Source organism: Pteropus medius, unplaced genomic scaffold, assembly GCF_902729225.1.
Source record: "Pteropus medius unplaced genomic scaffold, Ma_sr-lr_union100, whole genome shotgun sequence".
In the NCBI taxonomy this organism is placed as follows: Eukaryota; Metazoa; Chordata; class Mammalia; order Chiroptera; family Pteropodidae; genus Pteropus; species Pteropus medius.
Window position 1 is genome coordinate 38,420,044 of NW_024355205.1, and position 7,395 is coordinate 38,427,438.

Genomic DNA, 7,395 nt, shown 5'->3' on the forward strand with positions numbered 1-7,395 from the left:
GAATTGCCAAGGCCTGGGAGCCTTCCCAGAGATGGTCTCTGGCACCTGACGATTTCTCCAGAGCCCACGGGCTCCACTCCCTCTGGCCAAAGAGCCGCCAAGGGCGGGAGGGGCAGTCCGTAAGGGCTGCACTCACCTTTGTGCCGGACGTTGTGCAAGGGGCTGGGGGTACAGAGAGCCCCAAGGTGTACGACCGTCCCACGAGGAGCTCTACCTTCCAGCTGGGGAGCTGCAGACACTGTCCTGCCTCCCCAACCCCTTGGCCAGGCAGCAAACCCCTCTTTTCTACGGGGCCAACCCTGTCCAGTTATAAGGACAGAGGTGCACCCCCTCTGCCAGCTGCAGCGGTTGCCCTGAGATGCTCGCTCACCCCACGCCACACCGTAAGAACCCCTCAGGGCGACTGGAAAATCACTTGGTAGGAGGCAGATGTGGGGTTGACAAAGGCCGCCCACCCATGGGGGGAGGGGTGACCCCCAGAACGAGGAGGAGCACCAAAGGCGAGCAGAAGCAGGATACAGAGAGAGGCAGAGCCTTGGGTGGCCGTTCGGGATCCTCCGCATAGCCAGGCCGGAAGCCGCCACCGGGAGACGCCACCGGGAGACGTGCTTAACGGAAGCCAACAAACCCCTTTTTACGGACGGTCATCCGAATTGGAACTTTTCGCCAAGGGAGCCCTAACCGATGCAGGGAGCCCCACGCTCACGTGGGAGGCCCAGGCTAATGAGCGGGCGCCCAGGGCGGGCAGCGCCGAGCACCGGGTGCGGGTGGGGGGCCGGAGGAAGGGCCGGCCGGGTCTGGAAGGGTGACTGCAGGGCGACCCACGAACCAGATGGCCACGGGGGCCGGGCGCGGGCAGGGTGCAGGGCGGGCACCAGACAGCGGTGAGGCGGGGCTCGGGCGGGCGGCAGGGCCTCGTTCCGTCCTGGGCCAGACGTGAGCACGCCCCTCACGGACACACTCGCAGCAGCCAGACGTCATCTGCAAACGAACCCTCAGCCCGGTGTCTCCCAGCTAGTGATGGGATTTGGGGGCCGCCGCACCTCCTCTGCCACCCCAGTGTCCCTCCTGTTTGCTGGCCCCACCAGGAGAACCGACATGCGCACCTTCCTCTTCCGACCCCCAGCGTAGCCGCCTCTCCTCCCTGCACCCCGCCATTGCCTGCACTCACGGGGCCGTCGAAGCTCTGAGCAGCACCTGCAGCTTCCAGCCTGCGGACCCCAGACCAAGGGCGCCCCGCACGGGGCCCGCGCTCCGAAGGGTCGTGCCTGGTGCAGCTCGGCCAGTCAGTGAGACGCCCCTGGTCCTTCTGAACAGCGGGGCGGGTTTTGGCTCTGCACCAGGCCCCACAAGTTGTGACATTGCCAGGCCCCCCAGGCCCTGAGCCTTCTCAGATCTCAATCCAGACCTTGCCTGGGCCGGGGGGCAGCCCTGACCTACGAAATGTGGCTCCAGGCCTGAGCCGCCTCCCCGCCCTGCTTCTGGGGCCGGCTTGCACCTTGGGGTGGGGGTGGGGGTGGGGGAAGGCCCAGGGTCAGGGCCTCGAGGAGGCTGCGGAGGAGCCCAGGAGATTTGTCAGGACTCCAGAAGGGCCACACTGGCCCTCGGGGAAGGGTGGACCTGACGGCTGTGTGGGCCTCACCTAGACCAGCTCATCAGATGTCCTCAGCCCAAGGTCATGAGCGAGCCGGTGTCTGGCTTCCGAGGCGGAGTCAGGCTGGGTGACACGGGAGGATGCCGAGGGCTCCCTACCTGGGCGAGTCACTCTGAAAGCGCTACCCCCGGGCGAGGGCCTGCTCCAGCTTAGCCCAGCCCCGCCTGGGTCAGGCCCTCAGGAGAGAAGGCTGGGGATGGGACTCCAGAGTTGTCATCCGAGTTAGATGTGAGGGTGGGCCTGGGAGCCCTGCGGGAGCCCTTCTGGGAGCTCCCCGCTCCCCGGGGCCAAGGGCAAGAGCGGGCGCCTCCACCCACGGCAGCCACAGGAGGTGGAGCCTGCCCTGCGGGACCCGGGGAGGGGACCTCGGGGCCAAGGGCTGCCGCCTCCAGCTCCCAGAAGGGCCTTACAGGTGGGCCGTCCTGGGGCGTCCGGGGTCAGGGCCGTGGGTCTCTGCATGCAGGCTGCATCTACTCCCCAAACAAGCAAAGAAAAAGTCACCTAAGTTTCAAAGTCAAGGGTGAAATGCCACCTGAAGAGGACCCGTGTCTACACACAATAACAGTCACACGTGTGCAGAAGGTCAGCCGAGCTCACACCCAGCAAGGTCGGGACTCAGCCCCACCCAGATGCTGGAGAGCCTGTGGCCTGAAGCTTGGGGTGGCCCCACTGCACAGGGAGGCAGGCACGGGTGGCCGGAGTCCCAGCCCCGTGGCCAAACGGCGTGATTCCTCAGAACTGCAGGCTGGGCCGAGCTGGCCTTCCACATGCTCACCGGCCAGCGTTGTTCCCACAGGGGCCCTTTTTGGGGCAAGTCTTTGTCATAATATTTGACGACAAACTAAGGCCACCAAGACCCAGTTTGCGGTAAACTTACATTCCTTCTGCCTGGATGCACAGGACCTGCTGGGCCGAGAAAGAGAACATTTGCATTGATCCAGTTTCCAGAGCAAAGCTGGTGCCGGCCTTAGCGGTCACATCCCCTCGGCTTCCTCAGGTCACGTGTGACACAGACCCTCAGCCCCTCCAAGACGTCTTGCACTGTGGTGACCGTGTGGCATTTGTCCTATTACAATGGAGGCTCAGACTCAGGAGCGCACATACATGCACGAACACACACACATACACACACACGCACACACACGCACACAGGCACACTCAGAGGTTCACATGCACACACGTGCACACACACAGGTGCACATGCACACACGCACGCACATTCACACGTGCACACACAAGCACAGGCGCACATGCATGCAGACATGCATGTGTGCATGTATGCGTGCACACACACGCACACGCAGCACAAAGGAGCGATGCATGGACACACATGTGCATGCACGCACATGCATGTGTGCGCACACATACACACATGCACACGCAAGCACACACAAGCACATGTGCACATGCATGGACCCACACACACACATACAAACACACACACGCATGAACACACTCAGGCAGCATTCTGCACACGTCATCTCAGGGCAAGCCCGACTCCGCACGGCTGGCATGGGAGACGTCAGCTTGGCTCTCATGAGTGTCCGGGACCCCCAAGACCGCAGGTGGCTCCATGGCTGTGCGTGGGTCAGAGGCTGAGGGGGCGGAAGCCCCTTGCTGAGCTGAGACTTCTGCCCCTGGGCGGAGGGACCTCGTGCACTGGGCATTCTGAGCTACGGTAGCCGGTCAGCCCGGGCCAGTCCGCAGGCTGGAGGAAACAAAGGCTGCTGTCCCCGTGTTTGGGGGACGGGGGACGGTCACCTCTCCACCACGGTCACTTCTCTTCCCGCGGTCACCTCTTCCCCGTGGTCCCTTCTCCCCCTGCAGTCACGCCGATGTGAGATGCCCTTCTCCTGCCCCCTGGCCCTGTCGGTCACAGCGCTGTCCCGGCTCTCGGCGCCTGCCCTGCGGTCACCCAGGCCCACGCCAGCCAGAGAGCAGCACTTCATCTGAGTCACTGAGCCTCTCAAACCTCAGCTTCCTCCTCGGCAGCAGGGGGAAAAATGTTTGTTCCGCAAGCCTGCCGTGGTGACTGAGTCAGGACGAGCAGGGTGATGGGTTCCTGGGCCTGTACGCGCCCTCGTCTGTGCACACGTGCGTGTGCAGATGTGTGCACACATGCCACGGAGCGGCCCCTCCAGGCTAGACTCTGTCCGGCCTCCCGGCCACCTTCCCACCCCCTGCTTCTCAGAAGGAGTGCTTGGGAACGTGCACGGCACTCGGGGTGAAGCGGGAGGAGTTGGGGTGCCGGGGTTCGTGGGGAGCCTCGGGGTGCAGCCACAGCCCAATGTCCTTCCTTCTGCTATCTGCAGGTTGAGCCCCAGGGCCCAGCTTCCTCCTCTAGGCACTGGAGACGTGACGCCTGACCGCAGGGCGGGTGTGAGGGTGAGGGACATGTGACAGCAGGTGCTGGCTTCCCCTGCACAGCGTCCTGAGCCCTGCCTGTCACCGGGAGGCGGTGCCTGCTGACCGGACACAGCACTGGATCTGTCACCCACAAGGCATGTCCTGCTGGTTCTGGCTGCTGACAGCTTGACAGCAGACCCTCCATCCAGCCTCGGTTTCCCTGCTGGCTCCTGACAGTCCTTTCTAGGGGGATCTGCTATCCCTAACCTGTGGCACGGGGCTACACATCCTGCCAGCTGAGCTGGGGTGACGAGGACAGGTCCTTCCTTGGGGAGCAACAGTGACCGCGCTCGGCTGCCTCTACGGCCGGCAGGGCCCACTGAGACCTCAGGGGACCAACCTGCTCACCACACTCCTTCCCGCCCCGCCTCTCCCCACCCCACGTCCCACCCGTGCAAGCCGCAGATGAGCAACCTTCGTGGGGGCAGGAGTGGGGAGCCCCACCCCACAGGGGCCTGGTGAGAGGCGCTGTCCTGACACCCCGGGCTCTCCCGGGGGCTGAGCGTTTCCACGCGTGTCCGGGGATCTGGCCGCGAGTGGGCAGGGGTCCGGAGGTCACCCGCAGGGCCCTTGGGCTCCAGAAGCTGGAGCGGCCACGTGTGCCGGCCTCTTGTGACTTCCTGCGCTGCCCCCGCCTCGCCTGCTCAGGCCGAGCCGCCCCCTCTCGAGCTTTCACTTCCTTTCCCAGCGAGGGAAGACCCCTGCCCTCGCCCAGGACGGGCTCTCGCCAGGGCAGGGACTTTGGGGCTCACCGTCCTCCCTAGAGACAAGTGAGAGAGGCCCCGTGGCCCCACAGGGGACTGGACTCGGGGCAGGAGAGGAGCCCCGCTCAGGGCCAGGCGCACGGTCCCAACAGCCCTGGAGCGAGGCTGGGGACATGGCGGGTGCAGGTCCCTCCAAGTTCCCTGCCACAGCTCCACTGGGGGCCCCGTGGGCTGACCCCTGTGCCCCAGCAGCCCCTCCGTAGCCTGGCCCCAGCCAAGATCTGCATCTGGCATGCTAGGGTGAGACCCGCGGCCAGCCCCACGGCCCTGCGGCAGCCACTGGGGACGATGCCGGCCCCAGCACAGGCCGCCCTCCCGACCTCCTCTCCAGGCCCCTTCTGTGCTGGGGTGGGCAGACCCTGTGTGAGGTTCCCACCCCCCCACACTAGACCCTCCGCGGTCGGCACCCTGTGGGTGGCCCTCACCGGGCCCCTGCCTGCCCCTCGGCTGCTCCCTCTGTCCCTTAGCCCTGGGCCCCAGGGAGCAAGGCTGCCCCACAGGCAGGTAGCCGAGATCTCCCCCAGCCCAGGGATGACCCCGGGGCCATTTCTGGGCTGAAGCCTGGCCTCAGAGGCAGCCGGCTCTGTCTCTCCGGCAGCAGGGTGCCAACAGCTGCCGGGCCCAGCAGGGACGCGCAAGTGGGTCTGTGCTTGGGTGCAGCCTTCGGACACGCCGGGCACATCTCGGGCCCCTCCCACAGGCAAGCGTGGATGTGCTGGGCGGGCGGAATCTCACTTCCCTCCGAATTCGAGGGGGTGGGGGAGGGGCGACAAACTGTTTCCTGTGTTTTCCCGCCCCCTCTGTCTACCCTCCCCGCCGAAAGGCATCAGTGTCTCTGCTCACGGCAGGGGCTTCCGTTTCACGGGCGCTGGGCAGAGTCAGTCACCCCTGTGGAGCAGCCACACACAAAGTGGACGAGACTCCAGGCCTGGCGGCTCACGTGCTCCCCGCCGGGGGATCGTGTGACCCAGGCTGTGGTTCCTTTCTCCTTCAGGGATGAGAACTTGCCTCCTATCCAGTGTCCTGTGGCTGCCACGTCAAATACCACAGACTGGGGGGCTTAGAGCAACAAAGATTTATCCTCTCCCAGTTCTGGAGGCTGGAAGCCCCAGATCCATTCACAGGTCCGCAGTGCTACGCTCCCTCCAGAGGCTCCAGGGCAGGTCCTCCCTGCCCCTCCCAGCTCTCTGTGGCCTCAGGTGTCCCTTGGCTCCGTCCACCCATCCACACTCGGCGTCCTCCCTCCATACACATCCAAATGCCCCCCTCCCGTGAGGACGCCGGTCTTGTCGGATGCAGGGCTTCTCCGAGTGACTGCGGGTTAACTCGCTTACACCTGCAGACGCTCAATGTCCAAGTCAGGTCACACCTGCAGGTGCGAGGTTTAGGACTGCGACATATCATTTTGGGGGACTCGGTCTAGCCCACAATACTCTCCTTCTTACAAAGAAGGGGCGAATGGAAACCCCATCAGAAACGGGGCTCGTCTCCCAGTCTGCTCTGGGCGGGTGTCTCAGACGTGGGGAGGGATTCCAGAGAATGGGCTCCACCCCAGGGAGCCCACCACATCCCAGGGGGCTGGCTGCTGGGGGGGATGGCGCTTGCCGGTCGCCACCTCTGAACTCTGGGACAGGGGCCTCACGTCCAGTGTGCCTGCCTGCCCCAGGCCGGGGGCTCGGAGCTGAAGCAGTTTTCGGGTCTGTCGCCACAGAACCTCTGGCCCTCCTAAAAGGGAAGGAAGAGGGGGGCGGGCCCTGTATCCTGCCACAGCCTCCTCGGCCCCTCTCCACGGTTAACCCCCGAGGCCTCAGCACCCCCTCCGAGACCCTGTGGAGATAAAGCCTCTGCTTCCAGCCTCCCCAACGGATGGGGCTTCGGGCCTTCGGAGCTCAGAGGGGGAGCCCCAGGAATAGAAGGGGTGAGGATGCGGCCTACGCAGCCCTGCCTGTGGAAGGCCCACAGCCCCCATGTCCCTGTGCCGGGTGAGCCACCGTGTCCACCCTCTGTGCCACACCTGCTTCCCTGTGCTGGGGTGGCTGCTCCCTCCTGAACAGCACCTCTGCAGGTGCCACCCCATGCCAGCTGCCACCAAGGGCCCAGGCGAGGGGAGAGGTGACCTTACAACACCTCGGCACAGAGGCCTCAAAGGTCAGCTCTGCCTTGGCCCCTCCCTGCGTCCCACTCTGACCTGGAGCTGCCCCTGCCCTGAATCCTCAGTGGCCGACGGCACACCAGGCCCATGAGAGGCGATGCTCACTGCCTGACTCAGACAGGCAGACTGTGGGGCTGTCATGCCTATATCAGGAAAATTAATTATACCCCATACGGAGCGGGAACTCGCCCATTAAATGTCTTCAGTGTGCTGGCCCAGAGTGGCACAGCACAGCCCGCCTGCAGCTCGGGGTGGGGGAGCAGGCGGGCAGGCCCTCCAGTGGCCCCAGGTGTCAGGGGACTCCAGGCCCTGCCAGCCGGGCCCCTATCCGGCTATCCATCCATCAACCTCCACCCAGGGAGTCCCACTGGGTAGCCAAGCCGGCCAGTTCCCGCCGGGACGGGCCCGGGCTGGCGCTG